The sequence below is a fragment of the Kogia breviceps genome, chromosome 3 (genome assembly GCF_026419965.1).
Source record: "Kogia breviceps isolate mKogBre1 chromosome 3, mKogBre1 haplotype 1, whole genome shotgun sequence".
Lineage (NCBI taxonomy): Eukaryota > Metazoa > Chordata > Mammalia > Artiodactyla > Physeteridae > Kogia > Kogia breviceps.
Window position 1 is genome coordinate 107,965,606 of NC_081312.1, and position 23,691 is coordinate 107,989,296.

A 23,691-nucleotide genomic window follows, 5' to 3' on the forward strand; every position below is an offset into this window, starting at 1 on the left:
TAAGGGCTAGAGGTCCTTGTGAAGCAGGTTCGGAGCTCTGGCCCAGGTAAATGTTCTCAGGAATCATGTTCTAAGGACGCCGGTCCAATTCTGAATCCTGAGTGATTTCTGTCCACTTCTCAGGTGCGGTTGATTGGCAAGGCTGGCCGATGGCAAAGGGAAGAGGACGTTTGCGTGGTCCGACGACTGGAGGTGAAGAGGAGAACTGGAACGAGAGAGGTGGGCCACGTTGCCAAGCGTGGACGTGGATAACACAGGTCGGTAGGCATTCAACCACCCCGAGACGTGCCATTGGGTATTAGGTTTCCCTCTGACGGGCCCAGTGGCTGCAAGAGTGGATTGACTGTCGCTCTTGCTGAGAGGCCTGAGGGCTGTGTATTTCCCACTCTTTTGGCGTACTCTGAGGTCTAGGCTCCTCTGAACAGCCCCACGGCCTGCCCGGCTGTGTGCTACAGCGTCCCAGCATGTGGTTCGATCGACGATGACACCCTTGTATGCATTCCTTGGAAAATCTGAACAAAATGAGTGAGAACGCTGTACCATCTCCTCCTCGAAACTGAGGTCCAGGACGTTTCCTCTCTCGGGGATAGGGGACTGTGAGGAGTGAGGGCCAGCGTCCCCTGCCGACATGCATGCAAACACCACCCGGGGCTCCAGCATTGGAGGGGCTCCTGTCTAAGGTTCAACCATGTCTGTACGAGAGCTGGGTCGTCCATGAATCCCAGGTCCCTGCTGAGAGGCCGGTGAGGGCTTGCGAGGCACCTAGCTCCCCTTCTGGTCTTCAGAGTCGGAGTGTGTGCTCTTTTAGGCCCAGTGAGCTTGCAGCTTGGATAGGTGTGTTTTGGCCAGGATCACACTTTATTCATGCCGCTTCTGGGTTTGAGTCCGGAAGCCAAAATGAGCAAGCTTCCTTTGTTGCAGCCTGGAGCCTCACGCCAGGCCTGTGGCCTTCCCCGATTTTGCGTGTGGCGCGGTGAGGTTCTCGAGTGCCCAGTGGGTCTCGAGCAGTGCGTGGCGGTGGGCTCGGGTTGAGCATCTGCAGAAGGGTGCTGAGGGAGTAGGCTTTGCCGTTGCCCTTGTGAGCTCCTGTACTGCAACTCCCGGCACTGCGTTGGCTGCCAGTGGGTCACGGTGGAGTGGGGTGAGGCCAGAGTGCTGTATTTAGGCCTGCGTGGCGGCTGACGGACTGGACAGAAAGGTAAGCCGTGATGAGGACAGGTCCTGCGTGATGTTGTGGCATGGGCTGGCATCATTGGGTTGCAGGCACTGGCCTCGTCTTCCCAAGGATGTGTCATGTTCATGCTGGGCTGGCATCAGCTGCCTATGGAGGGGATGGCTTTGGCAGTTCATGTGGATGCGGTGAGGTAGGTAACCTGCCTAGACTTGTGATTCCATTGCGGGAGGAATGACGCCCCAAGGGTGTCTTGCGGGACGTAGAGAAGATAGACATGCTGAGGCGTCTGTGCCGGTCTCCTTGCGGGTAGGTGAGTTATGCGAACGTGCCCTTTGGCCACTCTGTTCCCAGATTTGGGAATGTGCAAAGCGAAGGTGTTTCTCCAGGTGGGCATGACGCTGCCGGCCCGTGTGGCAGGCAGGCTTTTCGAACAGCCAGAGGTTTATCTGGAGCAGTCCGTTGGCGGGGCAGAGGTGGGTGTCACTGTTGCGATGCCAGGTGCGCTGCCGTGGACAGCCACTGTTCCCTTTGAAGCTTCCAGGTCCCCTCGCGTGGCACAGGTCTTCCGTTTGAAATCTGTCTGTGGTCCTCGGGGACAGTGCCTTTGACCTCTGTTAGGTTCTTAGTAGTGTCGCTGTGGCAGGGCAGAAGTGCCAGGATGCACGGGGTAAGGTCGCTGTCATGAAAGCAGACATGCTTGCGGTCTGTCTTCCCTGGTGTACAGTGTCCCCGTGTGTGCTTCCGGTAGGGTCAAGTTGCCCTGTGAGCAGGAGGAGGGCACATAGGACGAAGCTGTCCAGCATTTGAGCGCTTACTCCGGATTCAGGGCCGCGAACCCTTCCGGCCGGGCGCTGGCGACACTTGGCCGGGAAGGTGGCCTAGTTTCCGCCGTGGGGCTGGGACCTGGGTCATGGTTGCTGAAGCCGCCCGCTTCCTGTGGTGGACACTCCCATGGGTCCTCGGAAAGTGATTTGGCCTATTTGGCGAGAATTGTCACTTGGGCTGAATTTGGTTAGCCCCTGAGAGGTGCCGGGCCGCATCTTGTCTGTAGGCAGCTGCACAAAAGTATTGGCCCGCCCACAGGGTGTTTCCTTGCTTCCAGAGGCGCTGGGGGTGGCCCCAAGTGCACATCAGATGTGCTACAAGCTGGCAGGATCTCCTGTGGCCTATGTCAACAGCCCCTGGGGGTCAAAGTTCACCTTCAGCCTCTTGAAACTTGCAGGGGTCTTTCTCCATTCAATTGGGGGGGTCCAAAGCCACGGCGCTGTGTATCAACTGTGGGTTTCATTGTTCGAGGTCTCAGCAGAGGGCCACAGCGACACACAGAGACCAGGATGCGGATTCAGAGGCACACAAAGAAGCCCAGAAGCGCGCGTCCTCGTGCGCAGTCACAGTGACACACGCTCACGCGCGTGAACACACGCATACTCCCTCTCTGACACCGGCCAACGTACGTGCCGAACTTCCTGCAGTTGTGCAGTTAGACAAACATTGAGTTCGCGGTAAGGGTAGAGGTCCTTGGGAAGCAGGGTCTGGGCTCAAGCCCAGGTAAAAGGGCGTGTGAATCATGTTCTCTTAGGAACGCGGTCCAATTCTGAAGCCTGTGTGATTTATGGGCACTGCTCAGGCGCAGCTGCTGGGCAAGGCTGGCCGTCGGCAAAGACCAGAAGACCTTCGCGTTGTCTGATGACTGGACGTGCTAAGGAGAATTGGAAGAACGGGGCGGGCGCATGTTGCTAAGTGTGGCCGTGGCTAACTCTGGAAGGTAGGCATTCACCCAGCCTAAGATGTGCCATTGGATATTAGGTTTTCCTCAGACGGGCCCAGTGGCTGCCAGAGTGGATTGAGTGTTGCTCTTGAGTCCTCTGGCCTGAGGACTGTGGATTCCCCAGGGTTTTGGAGTACCAGGGGGTCGTGGACCCTCTGCAGACCCCCATGGCATGCCCGCTTGTGTGCTGCAGCCTCCCAGCACGTGCTTGGATCGATGATGACACCCTTGTATGCATTCCTTGGAAAATCTGAACAAAATGAGTGAGAACCCTCTACCGTCTCCTCATCGAAACTGAGGTCCAGCACGTTTCCTCTCTCGGGGGTAGGGGACCGTGAGGAGGGCGGGCCAGCGTCCCCTGCTGACATGCATGCAAACACCACCCAGGGCTCCTAATATTGGAGGGGCCCCTGTCTGAGGGTCGACTGTGTCTACCCATAAGCTGGGTCGCCTATGAATATCAGGTGTCTGCTGCAAGGCCGTTGAGGCCATGCGAGGGGGCGTGCTCTCCTGCTGGTCTTGAGAGTCGGGGTGTGTGCTGGTGTAGGCCAAGTGAGCTTGCAGCTTGGCAAAGTGTGTTTTGGCCAGGATCACGCTTGGTGCATGCCGCTTCGGGGTTTAATTCTGGAGGCCAAAATGAGCAAGCTTCTCTGGTTGGAACCCGGAGGCTGAGGCCAGGCCTGTGGCCCTCCGTGTTCTTGCGTTTGGCACGGTGAGTTTCTTGAGTGCCAAGTGAGGCTGGAGCTGTGGACGGGTGTGGCTCGGGTTGGGCGTCGGCCTAATGCAGCTGATGGATCAGGCCTGGGTGTTGCCCTTGTCTGCTCCCCTACTTTAACTGCCGGCACAGTGCTGGGGACAAGTGGGTCATCGTGGAGTGGGGTGAGGACCGCGCTGCACTTAAGCCTGCGTGGTGGCTGATGGCCGGGACAGGAATGTACGGGAGGATGAGGACAGGTCCTCTGTGATGTCATGAAATGGGCTGTCATCATTGGGTGGCAGGTGCTGGCCTCGGCTTCCCAAGGATGTGTCCTGTTTGTGATGGGCTGGCATCAGCTGCCTAAGAAGGGGAGGCTTTGACAGTTCATGAGGATGCGGTGAGGTAGGTAACTTGTGTTCAGTTGCGATCCCTTTGCCGGAGGAATGACTCCCAAAGGGTGTCTTGCGGGACCTAGAGTAGATGGACATGCTGAGGTATTTGTGCCGGCCTCCGAGGAGGAAGGTGAGTTATGCGAACATGCGCTTTGGCCGCTTTGTTCCCCCGTTTGGGAATGTGCAGCGTGAAAGTGTTTCTCCCAGAGGGCATGACGTGGCCGGCCCGTGTGGCACGTGGGCCTTTCAAGCAGGCAGAGGTTTATGTGGGCGGGAGATGGGGGCACCGTTGCGATGGCCGGTGCACTGCCGCGGACAGCCACTGTGCCCTTTCAGATTTGCAAGTCCCTTCGCGTGACAGAGGTCTTCCATTGAATGTCTGTGTGTGATCCTCGGGGACGGTGGCCTTGAAGTCTGTGAGGTCCTCGGGAGTGTCGCTGTGGCAGTGAAGAAGTGCCAGAATGCATGGGGTGTGGTCAGCGTCCTCAAAGCAGACATGTATGCGGTCTGTCTTCCTTGGTGTACAGTGTCGCCATGTCCGCACGATGCCTGTGGCTTTGAGCAAGGTCGAGTCGCCGTGCGGGCAGGAGGTGGGCACGTAGGACGAGGCTGTCAAGCATTTGAGCGTCTCCTCCGGGTTGAGGGCTGCAAAACCTGCCGGCTGGGAGCTGGCGAGACGTGGCCGGGAAAATGGCCTAGTTTCCGTCGTGGGGTTCCCACCTGGGTCATGGTTGCTAAGGCCCACCACTTCCCGTGGTGGGCATTCCCAAGGGTCCACAGAACGTGATTTGTCCTAGTTGGCGAGAAGTGGCACTTGGCACTTGGGCTGAAGTCCGCTAGCCCCTTGAGAGGTGCGGGGCTGCGTCTTGCCTGTAGCCAGCTGAAGGTCAGTGTCAACGCCAACCATGGGAGGTTTCCTTGCTTCCAAAAGTGCTGGGAGTGGCCCCAGGTGGACATCAGATGTGCTACTAGGTGGCAGGGTCTCCAGGTCCACGTACGTGGGACACCCACGGCCGGGACTCATGTCTGGACCAATCTCTGTGCTTTGGTCAGAAGGCATGGCTGTGGGAGAGCGGGAGACCGTTGCCTATTTCAACAGCGTCTGGGGGTCCACGTTCACACGTGGCCTCTTGAAGCTGACAGGCGTCTTTCTGCATTCGGTGGGGTGGTCCAAAGCCTCGGTGCTGTGTATAAACTGTGGCTTTTACTGTTCAAGGTCACTGCCGAGGGCCTCAAGCATACCCAAAGACCAAGACGCGGATTCAGAGGCCCACAGAGAAACCCACGAGTGCGTCACCCTGCGCAGTGATTGTCACGGCCTCGCGCACGCAGGAACACACACACACACACACCCTCACACACAACGGCCGACGTACGTGCCTAACTTACTGCAGTCGTGCTGTCAGACAAACATTCAGTTCTTCGTAAGGGCTAGAGGTCCTTGTGAAGCAGGTTCGGAGCTCTGGCCCAGGTAAATGTTCTCAGGAATCATGTTCTAAGGACGCCGGTCCAATTCTGAATCCTGAGTGATTTCTGTCCACTTCTCAGGTGCGGTTGATTGGCAAGGCTGGCCGATGGCAAAGGGAAGAGGACGTTTGCGTGGTCCGACGACTGGAGGTGAAGAGGAGAACTGGAAAGAGTGAGGTGGGCCACGTTGCCGAGCGTGGACGTGGATAACACAGGTCGGTAGGCATTCAACCACCCCGAGACGTGCCATTGGGTATTAGGTTTCCCTCTGACGGGCCCAGTGGCTGCAAGAGTGGATTGACTGTCGCTCTTGCTGAGAGGCCTGAGGGCTGTGTATTTCCCACTCTTTTGGCGTACTCTGAGGTCTAGGCTCCTCTGAACAGCCCCACGGCCTGCCCGGCTGTGTGCTACAGCGTCCCAGCATGTGCTTCGATCGACGATGACACCCTTGTATGCATTCCTTGGAAAATCTGAACAAAATGAGTGAGAACGCTGTACCGTCTCCTCCTCGAAACTGAGGTCCAGGACGTTTCCTCTCTCGGGGATAGGGGACTGTGAGGAGTGAGGGCCAGCGTCCCCTGCCGACATGCATGCAAACACCACCCGGGGCTCCAGCATTGGAGGGGCTCCTGTCTAAGGTTCAACCATGTCTGTACGAGAGCTGGGTCGTCCATGAATCCCAGGTCCCTGCTGAGAGGCCGGTGAGGGCTTGCGAGGCACCTAGCTCCCCTTCTGGTCTTCAGAGTCGGAGTGTGTGCTCTTTTAGGCCCAGTGAGCTTGCAGCTTGGATAGGTGTGTTTTGGCCAGGATCACACTTTATTCATGCCGCTTCTGGGTTTGAGTCCGGAAGCCAAAATGAGCAAGCTTCCTTTGTTGCAGCCTGGAGCCTCACGCCAGGCCTGTGGCCTTCCCCGATTTTGCGTGTGGCGCGGTGAGGTTCTCGAGTGCCCAGTGGGTCTCGAGCAGTGCGTGGCGGTGGGCTCGGGTTGAGCATCTGCAGAAGGGTGCTGAGGGAGTAGGCTTTGCCGTTGCCCTTGTGAGCTCCTGTACTGCAACTCCCGGCACTGCGTTGGCTGCCAGTGGGTCACGGTGGAGTGGGGTGAGGCCAGAGTGCTGTATTTAGGCCTGCGTGGCGGCTGACGGACTGGACAGAAAGGTAAGCCGTGATGAGGACAGGTCCTGCGTGATGTTGTGGCATGGGCTGGCATCATTGGGTTGCAGGCACTGGCCTCGTCTTCCCAAGGATGTGTCATGTTCATGCTGGGCTGGCATCAGCTGCCTATGGAGGGGATGGCTTTGGCAGTTCATGTGGATGCGGTGAGGTAGGTAACCTGCCTAGACTTGTGATTCCATTGCGGGAGGAATGACGCCCCAAGGGTGTCTTGCGGGACGTAGAGAAGATAGACATGCTGAGGCGTCTGTGCCGGTCTCCTTGCGGGTAGGTGAGTTATGCGAACGTGCCCTTTGGCCACTCTGTTCCCAGATTTGGGAATGTGCAAAGCGAAGGTGTTTCTCCAGGTGGGCATGACGCTGCCGGCCCGTGTGGCAGGCAGGCTTTTCGAACAGCCAGAGGTTTATCTGGAGCAGTCCGTTGGCGGGGCAGAGGTGGGTGTCACTGTTGCGATGCCAGGTGCGCTGCCGTGGACAGCCACTGTTCCCTTTGAAGCTTCCAGGTCCCCTCGCGTGGCACAGGTCTTCCGTTTGAAATCTGTCTGTGGTCCTCGGGGACAGTGCCTTTGACCTCTGTTAGGTTCTTAGTAGTGTCGCTGTGGCAGGGCAGAAGTGCCAGGATGCACGGGGTAAGGTCGGTGTCATGAAAGCAGACATGCTTGCGGTCTGTCTTCCCTGGTGTACAGTGTCCCCGTGTGTGCTTCCGGTAGGGTCAAGTTGCCCTGTGAGCAGGAGGAGGGCACATAGGACGAAGCTGTCCAGCATTTGAGCGCTTACTCCGGATTCAGGGCCGCGAACCCTTCCGGCCGGGCGCTGGCGACACTTGGCCGGGAAGGTGGCCTAGTTTCCGCCGTGGGGCTGGGACCTGGGTCATGGTTGCTGAAGCCGCCCGCTTCCTGTGGTGGACACTCCCATGGGTCCTCGGAAAGTGATTTGGCCTATTTGGCGAGAATTGTCACTTGGGCTGAATTTGGTTAGCCCCTGAGAGGTGCCGGGCCGCATCTTGTCTGTAGGCAGCTGCACAAAAGTATTGGCCCGCCCACAGGGTGTTTCCTTGCTTCCAGAGGCGCTGGGGGTGGCCCCAAGTGCACATCAGATGTGCTACAAGCTGGCAGGATCTCCTGTGGCCTATGTCAACAGCCCCTGGGGGTCAAAGTTCACCTTCAGCCTCTTGAAACTTGCAGGGGTCTTTCTCCATTCAATTGGGGGGGTCCAAAGCCACGGCGCTGTGTATCAACTGTGGGTTTCATTGTTCGAGGTCTCAGCAGAGGGCCACAGCGACACACAGAGACCAGGATGCGGATTCAGAGGCACACAAAGAAGCCCAGAAGCGCGCGTCCTCGTGCGCAGTCACAGTGACACACGCTCACGCGCGTGAACACACGCATACTCCCTCTCTGACACCGGCCAACGTACGTGCCGAACTTCCTGCAGTTGTGCAGTTAGACAAACATTGAGTTCGCGGTAAGGGTAGAGGTCCTTGGGAAGCAGGGTCTGGGCTCAAGCCCAGGTAAAAGGGCATGTGAATCATGTTCTCTTAGGAACGCGGTCCAATTCTGAAGCCTGTGTGATTTATGGGCACTGCTCAGGCGCAGCTGCTGGGCAAGGCTGGCCGTCGGCAAAGACCAGAAGACCTTCGCGTTGTCTGATGACTGGACGTGCTAAGGAGAATTGGAAGAACGGGGCGGGCGCATGTTGCTAAGTGTGGCCGTGGCTAACTCTGGAAGGTAGGCATTCACCCAGCCTAAGATGTGCCATTGGATATTAGGTTTTCCTCAGACGGGCCCAGTGGCTGCCAGAGTGGATTGAGTGTTGCTCTTGAGTCCTCTGGCCTGAGGACTGTGGATTCCCCAGGGTTTTGGAGTACCAGGGGGTCGTGGACCCTCTGCAGACCCCCATGGCATGCCCGCTTGTGTGCTGCAGCCTCCCAGCACGTGCTTGGATCGATGATGACACCCTTGTATGCATTCCTTGGAAAATCTGAACAAAATGAGTGAGAACCCTCTACCGTCTCCTCATCGAAACTGAGGTCCAGCACGTTTCCTCTCTCGGGGGTAGGGGACCGTGAGGAGGGCGGGCCAGCGTCCCCTGCTGACATGCATGCAAACACCACCCAGGGCTCCTAATATTGGAGGGGCCCCTGTCTGAGGGTCGACTGTGTCTACCCATAAGCTGGGTCGCCTATGAATATCAGGTGTCTGCTGCAAGGCCGTTGAGGCCATGCGAGGGGGCGTGCTCTCCTGCTGGTCTTGAGAGTCGGGGTGTGTGCTGGTGTAGGCCAAGTGAGCTTGCAGCTTGGCAAAGTGTGTTTTGGCCAGGATCACGCTTGGTGCATGCCGCTTCGGGGTTTAATTCTGGAGGCCAAAATGAGCAAGCTTCTCTGGTTGGAACCCGGAGGCTGAGGCCAGGCCTGTGGCCCTCCGTGTTCTTGCGTTTGGCACGGTGAGTTTCTTGAGTGCCAAGTGAGGCTGGAGCTGTGGACGGGTGTGGCTCGGGTTGGGCGTCGGCCTAATGCGGCTGATGGATCAGGCCTGGGTGTTGCCCTTGTCTGCTCCCCTACTTTAACTGCCGGCACAGTGCTGGGGACAAGTGGGTCATCGTGGAGTGGGGTGAGGACCGCGCTGCACTTAAGCCTGCGTGGTGGCTGATGGCCGGGACAGGAATGTACGGGAGGATGAGGACAGGTCCTCTGTGATGTCATGAAATGGGCTGTCATCATTGGGTGGCAGGTGCTGGCCTCGGCTTCCCAAGGATGTGTCCTGTTTGTGATGGGCTGGCATCAGCTGCCTAAGAAGGGGAGGCTTTGACAGTTCATGAGGATGCGGTGAGGTAGGTAACTTGTGTTCAGTTGCGATCCCTTTGCCGGAGGAATGACTCCCAAAGGGTGTCTTGCGGGACCTAGAGTAGATGGACATGCTGAGGTATTTGTGCCGGCCTCCGAGGAGGAAGGTGAGTTATGCGAACATGCGCTTTGGCCGCTTTGTTCCCCCGTTTGGGAATGTGCAGCGTGAAAGTGTTTCTCCCAGAGGGCATGACGTGGCCGGCCCGTGTGGCACGTGGGCCTTTCAAGCAGGCAGAGGTTTATGCGGGCCGGAGATGGGGGCACCGTTGCGATGGCCGGTGCACTGCCGCGGACAGCCACTGTGCCCTTTCAGACTTGCAAGTCCCCTCGCGTGACAGAGGTCTTCCATTGAATGTCTGTGTGTGATCCTCGGGGACGGTGGCCTTGAAGTCTGTGAGGTCCTCGGGAGTGTCGCTGTGGCAGTGAAGAAGTGCCAGAATGCATGGGGTGTGGTCAGCGTCCTCAAAGCAGACATGTATGCGGTCTGTCTTCCTTGGTGTACAGTGTCGCCATGTCCGCACGATGCCTGTGGCTTTGAGCAAGGTCGAGTCGCCGTGCGGGCAGGAGGTGGGCACGTAGGACGAGGCTGTCAAGCATTTGAGCGTCTCCTCCGGGTTGAGGGCTGCAAAACCTGCCGGCTGGGAGCTGGCGAGACGTGGCCGGGAAAATGGCCTAGTTTCCGTCGTGGGGTTCCCACCTGGGTCATGGTTGCTAAGGCCCACCACTTCCCGTGGTGGGCATTCCCAAGGGTCCACAGAACGTGATTTGTCCTAGTTGGCGAGAAGTGGCACTTGGCACTTGGGCTGAAGTCCGCTAGCCCCTTGAGAGGTGCGGGGCTGCGTCTTGCCTGTAGCCAGCTGAAGGTCAGTGTCAACGCCAACCATGGGAGGTTTCCTTGCTTCCAAAAGTGCTGGGAGTGGCCCCAGGTGGACATCAGATGTGCTACTAGGTGGCAGGGTCTCCAGGTCCACGTACGTGCGACACCCACGGCCGGGACTCATGTCTGGACCAATCTCTGTGCTTTGGTCAGAAGGCATGGCTGTGGGAGAGCGGGAGACCGTTGCCTATTTCAACAGCGTCTGGGGGTCCACGTTCACACGTGGCCTCTTGAAGCTGACAGGCGTCTTTCTGCATTCGGTGGGGTGGTCCAAAGCCTCGGTGCTGTGTATAAACTGTGGCTTTTACTGTTCAAGGTCACTGCCGAGGGCCTCAAGCATACCCAAAGACCAAGACGCGGATTCAGAGGCCCACAGAGAAACCCACGAGTGCGTCACCCTGCGCAGTGATTGTCACGGCCTCGCGCACGCAGGAACACACACACACACACACCCTCACACACAACGGCCGACGTACGTGCCTAACTTACTGCAGTCGTGCTGTCAGACAAACATTCAGTTCTTCGTAAGGGCTAGAGGTCCTTGTGAAGCAGGTTCGGAGCTCTGGCCCAGGTAAATGTTCTCAGGAATCATGTTCTAAGGACGCCGGTCCAATTCTGAATCCTGAGTGATTTCTGTCCACTTCTCAGGTGCGGTTGATTGGCAAGGCTGGCCGATGGCAAAGGGAAGAGGACGTTTGCGTGGTCCGACGACTGGAGGTGAAGAGGAGAACTGGAAAGAGTGAGGTGGGCCACGTTGCCGAGCGTGGACGTGGATAACACAGGTCGGTAGGCATTCAACCACCCCGAGACGTGCCATTGGGTATTAGGTTTCCCTCTGACGGGCCCAGTGGCTGCAAGAGTGGATTGACTGTCGCTCTTGCTGAGAGGCCTGAGGGCTGTGTATTTCCCACTCTTTTGGCGTACTCTGAGGTCTAGGCTCCTCTGAACAGCCCCACGGCCTGCCCGGCTGTGTGCTACAGCGTCCCAGCATGTGCTTCGATCGACGATGACACCCTTGTATGCATTCCTTGGAAAATCTGAACAAAATGAGTGAGAACGCTGTACCGTCTCCTCTTCGAAACTGAGGTCCAGGACGTTTCCTCTCTCGGGGATAGGGGACTGTGAGGAGTGAGGGCCAGCGTCCCCTGCCGACATGCATGCAAACACCACCCGGGGCTCCAGCATTGGAGGGGCTCCTGTCTAAGGTTCAACCATGTCTGTACGAGAGCTGGGTCGTCCATGAATCCCAGGTCCCTGCTGAGAGGCCGGTGAGGGCTTGCGAGGCACCTAGCTCCCCTTCTGGTCTTCAGAGTCGGAGTGTGTGCTCTTTTAGGCCCAGTGAGCTTGCAGCTTGGATAGGTGTGTTTTGGCCAGGATCACACTTTATTCATGCCGCTTCTGGGTTTGAGTCCGGAAGCCAAAATGAGCAAGCTTTCTTTGTTGCAGCCTGGAGCCTCACGCCAGGCCTGTGGCCTTCCCCGATTTTGCGTGTGGCGCGGTGAGATTCTCGAGTGCCCAGTGGGTCTCGAGCAGTGCGTGGCAGTGGGCTCGGGTTGAGCATCTGCAGAAGGGTGCGGAGGGAGTAGGCTTTGCCGTTGCCCTTGTGAGCTCCTGTACTGCAACTCCCGGCACTGCGTTGGCTGCCAGTGGGTCACGGTGGAGTGGGGTGAGGCCGGAGTGCTGTATTTAGGCCTGCGTGGCGGCTGACGGACTGGACAGAAAGGTAAGCCGTGATGAGGACAGGTCCTGCGTGATGTTGTGGCATGGGCTGGCATCATTGGGTTGCAGGCACTGGCCTCGTCTTCCCAAGGATGTGTCATGTTCATGCTGGGCTGGCATCAGCTGCCTATGGAGGGGATGGCTTTGGCAGTTCATGTGGATGCGGTGAGGTAGGTAACCTGCCTAGACTTGTGATTCCATTGCGGGAGGAATGACGCCCCAAGGGTGTCTTGCGGGACGTAGAGAAGATAGACATGCTGAGGCGTCTGTGCCGGTCTCCTTGCGGGTAGGTGAGTTATGCGAACGTGCCCTTTTGGCCACTCTGTTCCCTGATTTGGGAATGTGCAAAGCGAAGGTGTTTCTCCAGGCGGGCATGACGCGGCCGGCCCGTGTGGCAGGCAGGCTTTTCGAACAGCCAGAGGTTTATCTGGAGCAGTCCGTTGGCGGGGCAGAGGTGGGTGTCACTGTTGCGATGCCAGGTGCGCTGCCGTGGACAGCCACTGTTCCCTTTGAAGCTTCCAGGTCCCCTCGCGTGGCACAGGTCTTCCGTTTGAAATCTGTCTGTGGTCCTCGGGGACAGTGCCTTTGACCTCTGTTAGGTTCTTAGTAGTGTCGCTGTGGCAGGGCAGAAGTGCCAGGATGCACGGGGTAAGGTCGGTGTCATGAAAGCAGACATGCTTGCGGTCTGTCTTCCCTGGTGTACAGTGTCCCCGTGTGTGCTTCCGGTAGGGTCAAGTTGCCCTGTGAGCAGGAGGAGGGCACATAGGACGAAGCTGTCCAGCATTTGAGCGCTTACTCCGGATTCAGGGCCGCGAACCCTTCCGGCCGGGCGCTGGCGACACTTGGCCGGGAAGGTGGCCTAGTTTCCGCCGTGGGGCTGGGACCTGGGTCATGGTTGCTGAAGCCGCCCGCTTCCTGTGGTGGACACTCCCATGGGTCCTCGGAAAGTGATTTGGCCTATTTGGCGAGAATTGTCACTTGGGCTGAATTTGGTTAGCCCCTGAGAGGTGCCGGGCCGCATCTTGTCTGTAGGCAGCTGCACAAAAGTATTGGCCCGCCCACAGGGTGTTTCCTTGCTTCCAGAGGCGCTGGGGGTGGCCCCAAGTGCACATCAGATGTGCTACAAGCTGGCAGGATCTCCTGTGGCCTATGTCAACAGCCCCTGGGGGTCAAAGTTCACCTTCAGCCTCTTGAAACTTGCAGGGGTCTTTCTCCATTCAATTGGGGGGGTCCAAAGCCACGGCGCTGTGTATCAACTGTGGGTTTCATTGTTCGAGGTCTCAGCAGAGGGCCACAGCGACACACAGAGACCAGGATGCGGATTCAGAGGCACACAAAGAAGCCCAGAAGCGCGCGTCCTCGTGCGCAGTCACAGTGACACACGCTCACGCGCGTGAACACACGCATACTCCCTCTCTGACACCGGCCAACGTACGTGCCGAACTTCCTGCAGTTGTGCAGTTAGACAAACATTGAGTTCTCGGTAAGGGTAGAGGTCCTTGGGAAGCAGGGTCTGGGCTCAAGCCCAGGTAAAAGGGCGTGTGAATCATGTTCTCTTAGGAACGCGGTCCAATTCTGAAGCCTGTGTGATTTATGGGCACTGCTCAGGCGCAGCTGCTGGGCAAGGCTGGCCGTCGGCAAAGACCAGAAGACCTTCGCGTTGTCTGATGACTGGACGTGCTAAGGAGAATTGGAAGAACGGGGCGGGCGCATGTTGCTAAGTGTGGCCGTGGCTAACTCTGGAAGGTAGGCATTCACCCAGCCTAAGATGTGCCATTGGATATTAGGTTTTCCTCAGACGGGCCCAGTGGCTGCCAGAGTGGATTGAGTGTTGCTCTTGAGTCCTCTGGCCTGAGGACTGTGGATTCCCCAGGGTTTTGGAGTACCAGGGGGTCGTGGACCCTCTGCAGACCCCCATGGCATGCCCGCTTGTGTGCTGCAGCCTCCCAGCACGTGCTTGGATCGATGATGACACCCTTGTATGCATTCCTTGGAAAATCTGAACAAAATGAGTGAGAACCCTCTACCGTCTCCTCATCGAAACTGAGGTCCAGCACGTTTCCTCTCTCGGGGGTAGGGGACCGTGAGGAGGGCGGGCCAGCGTCCCCTGCTGACATGCATGCAAACACCACCCAGGGCTCCTAATATTGGAGGGGCCCCTGTCTGAGGGTCGACTGTGTCTACCCATAAGCTGGGTCGCCTATGAATATCAGGTGTCTGCTGCAAGGCCGTTGAGGCCATGCGAGGGGGCGTGCTCTCCTGCTGGTCTTGAGAGTCGGGGTGTGTGCTGGTGTAGGCCAAGTGAGCTTGCAGCTTGGCAAAGTGTGTTTTGGCCAGGATCACGCTTGGTGCATGCCGCTTCGGGGTTTAATTCTGGAGGCCAAAATGAGCAAGCTTCTCTGGTTGGAACCCGGAGGCTGAGGCCAGGCCTGTGGCCCTCCGTGTTCTTGCGTTTGGCACGGTGAGTTTCTTGAGTGCCAAGTGAGGCTGGAGCTGTGGACGGGTGTGGCTCGGGTTGGGCGTCGGCCTAATGCGGCTGATGGATCAGGCCTGGGTGTTGCCCTTGTCTGCTCCCCTACTTTAACTGCCGGCACAGTGCTGGGGACAAGTGGGTCATCGTGGAGTGGGGTGAGGACCGCGCTGCACTTAAGCCTGCGTGGTGGCTGATGGCCGGGACAGGAATGTACGGGAGGATGAGGACAGGTCCTCTGTGATGTCATGAAATGGGCTGTCATCATTGGGTGGCAGGTGCTGGCCTCGGCTTCCCAAGGATGTGTCCTGTTTGTGATGGGCTGGCATCAGCTGCCTAAGAAGGGGAGGCTTTGACAGTTCATGAGGATGCGGTGAGGTAGGTAACTTGTGTTCAGTTGCGATCCCTTTGCCGGAGGAATGACTCCCAAAGGGTGTCTTGCGGGACCTAGAGTAGATGGACATGCTGAGGTATTTGTGCCGGCCTCCGAGGAGGAAGGTGAGTTATGCGAACATGCGCTTTGGCCGCTTTGTTCCCCCGTTTGGGAATGTGCAGCGTGAAAGTGTTTCTCCCAGAGGGCATGACGTGGCCGGCCCGTGTGGCACGTGGGCCTTTCAAGCAGGCAGAGGTTTATGCGGGCCGGAGATGGGGGCACCGTTGCGATGGCCGGTGCACTGCCGCGGACAGCCACTGTGCCCTTTCAGATTTGCAAGTCCCCTCCCGTGACAGAGGTCTTCCATTGAATGTCTGTGTGTGATCCTCGGGGACGGTGGCCTTGAAGTCTGTGAGGTCCTCGGGAGTGTCGCTGTGGCAGTGAAGAAGTGCCAGAATGCATGGGGTGTGGTCAGCGTCCTCAAAGCAGACATGTATGCGGTCTGTCTTCCTTGGTGTACAGTGTCGCCATGTCCGCACGATGCCTGTGGCTTTGAGCAAGGTCGAGTCGCCGTGCGGGCAGGAGGTGGGCACGTAGGACGAGGCTGTCAAGCATTTGAGCGTCTCCTCCGGGTTGAGGGCTGCAAAACCTGCCGGCTGGGAGCTGGCGAGACGTGGCCGGGAAAATGGCCTAGTTTCCGTCGTGGGGTTCCCACCTGGGTCATGGTTGCTAAGGCCCACCACTTCCCGTGGTGGGCATTCCCAAGGGTCCACAGAACGTGATTTGTCCTAGTTGGCGAGAAGTGGCACTTGGCACTTGGGCTGAAGTCCGCTAGCCCCTTGAGAGGTGCGGGGCTGCGTCTTGCCTGTAGCCAGCTGAAGGTCAGTGTCAACGCCAACCATGGGAGGTTTCCTTGCTTCCAAAAGTGCTGGGAGTGGCCCCAGGTGGACATCAGATGTGCTACTAGGTGGCAGGGTCTCCAGGTCCACGTACGTGCGACACCCACGGCCGGGACTCATGTCTGGACCAATCTCTGTGCTTTGGTCAGAAGGCATGGCTGTGGGAGAGCGGGAGACCGTTGCCTATTTCAACAGCGTCTGGGGGTCCACGTTCACACGTGGCCTCTTGAAGCTGACAGGCGTCTTTCTGCATTCGGTGGGGTGGTCCAAAGCCTCGGTGCTGTGTATAAACTGTGGCTTTTACTGTTCAAGGTCACTGCCGAGGGCCTCAAGCATACCCAAAGACCAAGACGCGGATTCAGAGGCCCACAGAGAAACCCACGAGTGCGTCACCCTGCGCAGTGATTGTCACGGCCTCGCGCACGCAGGAACACACACACACACACACCCTCACACACAACGGCCGACGTACGTGCCTAACTTACTGCAGTCGTGCTGTCAGACAAACATTCAGTTCTTCGTAAGGGCTAGAGGTCCTTGTGAAGCAGGTTCGGAGCTCTGGCCCAGGTAAATGTTCTCAGGAATCATGTTCTAAGGACGCCGGTCCAATTCTGAATCCTGAGTGATTTCTGTCCACTTCTCAGGTGCGGTTGATTGGCAAGGCTGGCCGATGGCAAAGGGAAGAGGACGTTTGCGTGGTCCGACGACTGGAGGTGAAGAGGAGAACTGGAACGAGTGAGGTGGGCCACGTTGCCGAGCGTGGACGTGGATAACACAGGTCGGTAGGCATTCAACCACCCCGAGACGTGCCATTGGGTATTAGGTTTCCCTCTGACGGGCCCAGTGGCTGCAAGAGTGGATTGACTGTCGCTCTTGCTGAGAGGCCTGAGGGCTGTGTATTTCCCACTCTTTTGGCGTACTCTGAGGTCTAGGCTCCTCTGAACAGCCCCACGGCCTGCCCGGCTGTGTGCTACAGCGTCCCAGCATGTGCTTCGATCGACGATGACACCCTTGTATGCATTCCTTGGAAAATCTGAACAAAATGAGTGAGAACGCTGTACCGTCTCCTCCTCGAAACTGAGGTCCAGGACGTTTCCTCTCTCGGGGATAGGGGACTGTGAGGAGTGAGGGCCAGCGTCCCCTGCCGACATGCATGCAAACACCACCCGGGGCTCCAGCATTGGAGGGGCTCCTGTCTAAGGTTCAACCATGTCTGTACGAGAGCTGGGTCGTCCATGAATCCCAGGTCCCTGCTGAGAGGCCGGTGAGGGCTTGCGAGGCACCTAGCTCCCCTTCTGGTCTTCAGAGTCGGAGTGTGTGCTCTTTTAGGCCCAGTGAGCTTGCAGCTTGGATAGGTGTGTTTTGGCCAGGATCACACTTTATTCATGCCGCTTCTGGGTTTGAGTCCGGAAGCCAAAATGAGCAAGCTTCCTTTGTTGCAGCCTGGAGCCTCACGCCAGGCCTGTGGCCTTCCCCGATTTTGCGTGTGGCGCGGTGAGGTTCTCGAGTGCCCAGTGGGTCTCGAGCAGTGCGTGGCGGTGGGCTCGGGTTGAGCATCTGCAGAAGGGTGCGGAGGGAGTAGGCTTTGCCGTTGCCCTTGTGAGCTCCTGTACTGCAACTCCCGGCACTGCGTTGGCTGCCAGTGGGTCACGGTGGAGTGGGGTGAGGCCGGAGTGCTGTATTTAGGCCTGCGTGGCGGCTGACGGACTGGACAGAAAGGTAAGCCGTGATGAGGACAGGTCCTGCGTGATGTTGTGGCATGGGCTGGCATCATTGGGTTGCAGGCACTGGCCTCGTCTTCCCAAGGATGTGTCATGTTCATGCTGGGCTGGCATCAGCTGCCTATGGAGGGGATGGCTTTGGCAGTTCATGTGGATGCGGTGAGGTAGGTAACCTGCCTAGACTTGTGATTCCATTGCGGGAGGAATGACGCCCCAAGGGTGTCTTGCGGGACGTAGAGAAGATAGACATGCTGAGGCGTCTGTGCCGGTCTCCTTGCGGGTAGGTGAGTTATGAGAACGTGCCCTTTGGCCACTCTGTTCCCTGATTTGGGAATGTGCAAAGCGAAGGTGTTTCTCCAGGCGGGCATGAGGCGGCCGGCCCGTGTGGCAGGCAGGCTTTTCGAACAGCCAGAGGTTTATCTGGAGCAGTCCGTTGGCGGGGCAGAGGTGGGTGTCACTGTTGCGATGCCAGGTGCGCTGCCGTGGACAGCCACTGTTCCCTTTGAAGCTTCCAGGTCCCCTCGCGTGGCACAGGTCTTCCGTTTGAAATCTGTCTGTGGTCCTCGGGGACAGTGCCTTTGACCTCTGTTAGGTTCTTAGTAGTGTCGCTGTGGCAGGGCAGAAGTGCCAGGATGCACGGGGTAAGGTCGGTGTCATGAAAGCAGACATGCTTGCGGTCTGTCTTCCCTGGTGTACAGTGTCCCCGTGTGTGCTTCCGGTAGGGTCAAGTTGCCCTGTGAGCAGGAGGAGGGCACATAGGACGAAGCTGTCCAGCATTTGAGCGCTTACTCCGGATTCAGGGCCGCGAACCCTTCCGGCCGGGCGCTGGCGACACTTGGCCGGGAAGGTGGCCTAGTTTCCGCCGTGGGGCTGGGACCTGGGTCATGGTTGCTGAAGCCGCCCGCTTCCTGTGGTGGACACTCCCATGGGTCCTCGGAAAGTGATTTGGCCTATTTGGCGAGAATTGTCACTTGGGCTGAATTTGGTTAGCCCCTGAGAGGTGCCGGGCCGCATCTTGTCTGTAGGCAGCTGCACAAAAGTATTGGCCCGCCCACAGGGTGTTTCCTTGCTTCCAGAGGCGCTGGGGGTGGCCCCAAGTGCACATCAGATGTGCTACAAGCTGGCAGGATCTCCTGTGGCCTATGTCAACAGCCCCTGGGGGTCAAAGTTCACCTTCAGCCTCTTGAAACTTGCAGGGGTCTTTCTCCATTCAATTGGGGGGTCCAAAGCCACGGCGCTGTGTATCAACTGTGGGTTTCATTGTTCGAGGTCTCAGCAGAGGGCCACAGCGACACACAGAGACCAGGATGCGGATTCAGAGGCACACAAAGAAGCCCAGAAGCGCGCGTCCTCGTGCGCAGTCACAGTGACACACGCTCACGCGCGTGAACACACGCATACTCCCTCTCTGACACCGGCCAACGTACGTGCCGAACTTCCTGCAGTTGTGCAGTTAGACAAACATTGAGTTCGCGGTAAGGGTAGAGGTCCTTGGGAAGCAGGGTCTGGGCTCAAGCCCAGGTAAAAGGGCGTGTGAATCATGTTCTCTTAGGAACGCGGTCCAATTCTGAAGCCTGTGTGATTTATGGGCACTGCTCAGGCGCAGCTGCTGGGCAAGGCTGGCCGTCGGCAAAGACCAGAAGACCTTCGCGTTGTCTGATGACTGGACGTGCTAAGGAGAATTGGAAGAACGGGGCGGGCGCATGTTGCTAAGTGTGGCCGTGGCTAACTCTGGAAGGTAGGCATTCACCCAGCCTAAGATGTGCCATTGGATATTAGGTTTTCCTCAGACGGGCCCAGTGGCTGCCAGAGTGGGTTGAGTGTTGCTCTTGAGTCCTCTGGCCTGAGGACTGTGGATTCCCCAGGGTTTTGGAGTACCAGGGGGTCGTGGACCCTCTGCAGACCCCCATGGCATGCCCGCTTGTGTGCTGCAGCCTCCCAGCACGTGCTTGGATAGATGATGACACCCTTGTATGCATTCCTTGGAAAATCTGAACAAAATGAGTGCGAACCCTCTACCGTCTCCTCATCGAAACTGAGGTCCAGCACGTTTCCTCTCTCGGGGGTAGGGGACCGTGAGGAGGGCGGGCCAGCGTCCCCTGCTGACATGCATGCAAACACCACCCAGGGCTCCTAATATTGGAGGGGCCCCTGTCTGAGGGTCGACTGTGTCTACCCATAAGCTGGGTCGCCTATGAATATCAGGTTTCTGCTGCAAGGCCGTTGAGGCCATGCGAGGGGGCGTGCTCTCCTGCTGGTCTTGAGAGTCGGGGTGTGTGCTGGTGTAGGCCAAGTGAGCTTGCAGCTTGGCAAAGTGTGTTTTGGCCAGGATCACGCTTGGTGCATGCCGCTTCGGGGTTTAATTCTGGAGGCCAAAATGAGCAAGCTTCTCTGGTTGGAACCCGGAGGCTGAGGCCAGGCCTGTGGCCCTCCGTGTTCTTGCGTTTGGCACGGTGAGTTTCTTGAGTGCCAAGTGAGGCTGGAGCTGTGGACGGGTGTGGCTCGGGTTGGGCGTCGGCCTAATGCGGCTGATGGATAAGGCCTGGGTGTTGCCCTTGTCTGCTCCCCTACTTTAACTGCCGGCACAGTGCTGGGGACAAGTGGGTCATCGTGGAGTGGGGTGAGGACCGCGCTGCACTTAAGCCTGCGTGGTGGCTGATGGCCGGGACAGGAATGTACGGGAGGATGAGGACAGGTCCTCTGTGATGTCATGAAATGGGCTGTCATCATTGGGTGGCAGGTGCTGGCCTCGGCTTCCCAAGGATGTGTCCTGTTTGTGATGGGCTGGCATCAGCTGCCTAAGAAGGGGAGGCTTTGACAGTTCATGAGGATGCGGTGAGGTAGGTAACTTGTGTTCAGTTGCGATCCCTTTGCCGGAGGAATGACTCCCAAAGGGTGTCTTGCGGGACCTAGAGTAGATGGACATGCTGAGGTATTTGTGCCGGCCTCCGAGGAGGAAGGTGAGTTATGCGAACATGCGCTTTGGCCGCTTTGTTCCCCCGTTTGGGAATGTGCAGCGTGAAAGTGTTTCTCCCAGAGGGCATGACGTGGCCGGCCCGTGTGGCACGTGGGCCTTTCAAGCAGGCAGAGGTTTATGCGGGCCGGAGATGGGGGCACCGTTGCGATGGCCGGTGCACTGCCGCGGACAGCCACTGTGCCCTTTCAGATTTGCAAGTCCCCTCCCGTGACAGAGGTCTTCCATTGAATGTCTGTGTGTGATCCTCGGGGACGGTGGCCTTGAAGTCTGTGAGGTCCTCGGGAGTGTCGCTGTGGCAGTGAAGAAGTGCCAGAATGCATGGGGTGTGGTCAGCGTCCTCAAAGCAGACATGTATGCGGTCTGTCTTCCTTGGTGTACAGTGTCGCCATGTCCGCACGATGCCTGTGGCTTTGAGCAAGGTCGAGTCGCCGTGCGGGCAGGAGGTGGGCACGTAGGACGAGGCTGTCAAGCATTTGAGCGTCTCCTCCGGGTTGAGGGCTGCAAAACCTGCCGGCTGGGAGCTGGCGAGACGTGGCCGGGAAAATGGCCGAGTTTCCGTCGTGGGGTTCCCACCTGGGTCATGGTTGCTAAGGCCCACCACTTCCCGTGGTGGGCATTCCCAAGGGTCCACAGAACGTGATTTGTCCTAGTTGGCGAGAAGTGGCACTTGGCACTTGGGCTGAAGTCCGCTAGCCCCTTGAGAGGTGCGGGGCTGCGTCTTGCCTGTAGCCAGCTGAAGGTCAGTGTCAACGCCAACCATGGGAGGTTTCCTTGCTTCCAAAAGTGCTTCGGAGTGGCCCCAGGTGGACATCAGATGTGCTACTACGTGGCAGGGTCTCCAGGTCCACATACGTGCGACACCCACGGCCGGGACTCATGTCTGGACCAATCTCTGTGCTTTGGTCAGAAGACATGGCTGTGGGAGAGCGGAAGACCGTTGCCTATTTCAACAGCGACTGGGGGTCCACGTTCACACGTGGCCTCTTGAAGCTGACAGGCGTCTTTCTGCATTCGGTGGGGTGGTCCAAAGCCTCGGTGCTGTGTATAAACTGTGGCTTTTACTGTTCAAGGTCACTGCCGAGGGCCTCAAGCATACCCAAAGACCAAGACGCGGATTCAGAGGCCCACAGAGAAACCCACGAGTGCGTCACCCTGCGCAGTGATTGTCACGGCCTCGCGCACGCAGGAACACACACACACACACACCCTCACACACAACGGCCGACGTACGTGCCTAACTTACTGCAGTCGTGCTGTCAGACAAACATTCAGTTCTTCGTAAGGGCTAGAGGTCCTTGTGAAGCAGGTTCGGAGCTCTGGCCCAGGTAAATGTTCTCAGGAATCATGTTCTAAGGACGCCGGTCCAATTCTGAATCCTGAGTGATTTCTGTCCACTTCTCAGGTGCGGTTGATTGGCAAGGCTGGCCGATGGCAAAGGGAAGAGGACGTTTGCGTGGTCCGACGACTGGAGGTGAAGAGGAGAACTGGAAAGAGTGAGGTGGGCCACGTTGCCGAGCGTGGACGTGGATAACACAGGTCGGTAGGCATTCAACCACCCCGAGACGTGCCATTGGGTATTAGGTTTCCCTCTGACGGGCCCAGTGGCTGCAAGAGTGGATTGACTGTCGCTCTTGCTGAGAGGCCTGAGGGCTGTGTATTTCCCACTCTTTTGGCGTACTCTGAGGTCTAGGCTCCTCTGAACAGCCCCACGGCCTGCCCGGCTGTGTGCTACAGCGTCCCAGCATGTGCTTCGATCGACGATGACACCCTTGTATGCATTCCTTGGAAAATCTGAACAAAATGAGTGAGAACGCTGTACCGTCTCCTCCTCGAAACTGAGGTCCAGGACGTTTCCTCTCTCGGGGATAGGGGACTGTGAGGAGTGAGGGCCAGCGTCCCCTGCCGACATGCATGCAAACACCACCCGGGGCTCCAGCATTGGAGGGGCTCCTGTCTAAGGTTCAACCATGTCTGTACGAGAGCTGGGTCGTCCATGAATCCCAGGTCCCTGCTGAGAGGCCGGTGAGGGCTTGCGAGGCACCTAGCTCCCCTTCTGGTCTTCAGAGTCGGAGTGTGTGCTCTTTTAGGCCCAGTGAGCTTGCAGCTTGGATAGGTGTGTTTTGGCCAGGATCACACTTTATTCATGCCGCTTCTGGGTTTGAGTCCGGAAGCCAAAATGAGCAAGCTTCCTTTGTTGCAGCCTGGAGCCTCACGCCAGGCCTGTGGCCTTCCCCGATTTTGCGTGTGGCGCGGTGAGGTTCTCGAGTGCCCAGTGGGTCTCGAGCAGTGCGTGGCGGTGGGCTCGGGTTGAGCATCTGCAGAAGGGTGCGGAGGGAGTAGGCTTTGCCGTTGCCCTTGTGAGCTCCTGTACTGCAACTCCCGGCACTGCGTTGGCTGCCAGTGGGTCACGGTGGAGTGGGGTGAGGCCGGAGTGCTGTATTTAGGCCTGCGTGGCGGCTGACGGACTGGACAGAAAGGTAAGCCGTGATGAGGACAGGTCCTGCGTGATGTTGTGGCATGGGCTGGCATCATTGGGTTGCAGGCACTGGCCTCGTCTTCCCAAGGATGTGTCATGTTCATGCTGGGCTGGCATCAGCTGCCTATGGAGGGGATGGCTTTGGCAGTTCATGTGGATGCGGTGAGGTAGGTAACCTGCCTAGACTTGTGATTCCATTGCGGGAGGAATGACGCCCCAAGGGTGTCTTGCGGGACGTAGAGAAGATAGACATGCTGAGGCGTCTGTGCCGGTCTCCTTGCGGGTAGGTGAGTTATGCGAACGTGCCCTTTGGCCACTCTGTTCCCTGATTTGGGAATGTGCAAAGCGAAGGTGTTTCTCCAGGCGGGCATGACGCGGCCGGCCCGTGTGGCAGGCAGGCTTTTCGAACAGCCAGAGGTTTATCTGGAGCAGTCCGTTGGCGGGGCAGAGGTGGGTGTCACTGTTGCGATGCCAGGTGCGCTGCCGTGGACAGCCACTGTTCCCTTTGAAGCTTCCAGGTCCCCTCGCGTGGCACAGGTCTTCCGTTTGAAATCTGTCTGTGGTCCTCGGGGACAGTGCCTTTGACCTCTGTTAGGTTCTTAGTAGTGTCGCTGTGGCAGGGCAGAAGTGCCAGGATGCACGGGGTAAGGTCGGTGTCATGAAAGCAGA

At 58.0% G+C, this 23,691-nt stretch overlaps 9 non-coding genes across 9 annotated transcripts; all 9 read left to right on the forward strand.

Moving 5' to 3' along the window:
* The first annotated feature begins 472 nt into the window (after nucleotides 1-472).
* LOC131754075 (small nucleolar RNA SNORD116) lies at nucleotides 473-565 on the forward strand. The gene has a single exon (XR_009335123.1). It is a non-coding gene; the product is annotated as a small nucleolar RNA SNORD116 (small nucleolar RNA).
* A 2,587-nt stretch (nucleotides 566-3,152) lies between these two features.
* Nucleotides 3,153-3,245, forward strand: LOC131753994 (small nucleolar RNA SNORD116). Its single transcript, XR_009335046.1, has one exon. It is a non-coding gene; the product is annotated as a small nucleolar RNA SNORD116 (small nucleolar RNA).
* A 2,683-nt stretch (nucleotides 3,246-5,928) lies between these two features.
* On the forward strand, nucleotides 5,929-6,021 carry LOC131754051 (small nucleolar RNA SNORD116). The gene has a single exon (XR_009335101.1). It is a non-coding gene; the product is annotated as a small nucleolar RNA SNORD116 (small nucleolar RNA).
* Nucleotides 6,022-8,608: 2,587 nt separating this feature from the next.
* On the forward strand, nucleotides 8,609-8,701 carry LOC131753995 (small nucleolar RNA SNORD116). Its single transcript, XR_009335047.1, has one exon. It is a non-coding gene; the product is annotated as a small nucleolar RNA SNORD116 (small nucleolar RNA).
* Nucleotides 8,702-11,384: 2,683 nt separating this feature from the next.
* Nucleotides 11,385-11,477, forward strand: LOC131754025 (small nucleolar RNA SNORD116). The gene has a single exon (XR_009335075.1). It is a non-coding gene; the product is annotated as a small nucleolar RNA SNORD116 (small nucleolar RNA).
* A 2,588-nt stretch (nucleotides 11,478-14,065) lies between these two features.
* On the forward strand, nucleotides 14,066-14,158 carry LOC131753996 (small nucleolar RNA SNORD116). The gene has a single exon (XR_009335048.1). It is a non-coding gene; the product is annotated as a small nucleolar RNA SNORD116 (small nucleolar RNA).
* Nucleotides 14,159-16,841: 2,683 nt separating this feature from the next.
* LOC131754052 (small nucleolar RNA SNORD116) lies at nucleotides 16,842-16,934 on the forward strand. The gene has a single exon (XR_009335102.1). It is a non-coding gene; the product is annotated as a small nucleolar RNA SNORD116 (small nucleolar RNA).
* Nucleotides 16,935-19,520: 2,586 nt separating this feature from the next.
* On the forward strand, nucleotides 19,521-19,613 carry LOC131754018 (small nucleolar RNA SNORD116). Its single transcript, XR_009335070.1, has one exon. It is a non-coding gene; the product is annotated as a small nucleolar RNA SNORD116 (small nucleolar RNA).
* A 2,684-nt stretch (nucleotides 19,614-22,297) lies between these two features.
* Nucleotides 22,298-22,390, forward strand: LOC131754054 (small nucleolar RNA SNORD116). Its single transcript, XR_009335104.1, has one exon. It is a non-coding gene; the product is annotated as a small nucleolar RNA SNORD116 (small nucleolar RNA).
* Nucleotides 22,391-23,691: the final 1,301 nt, after the last annotated feature.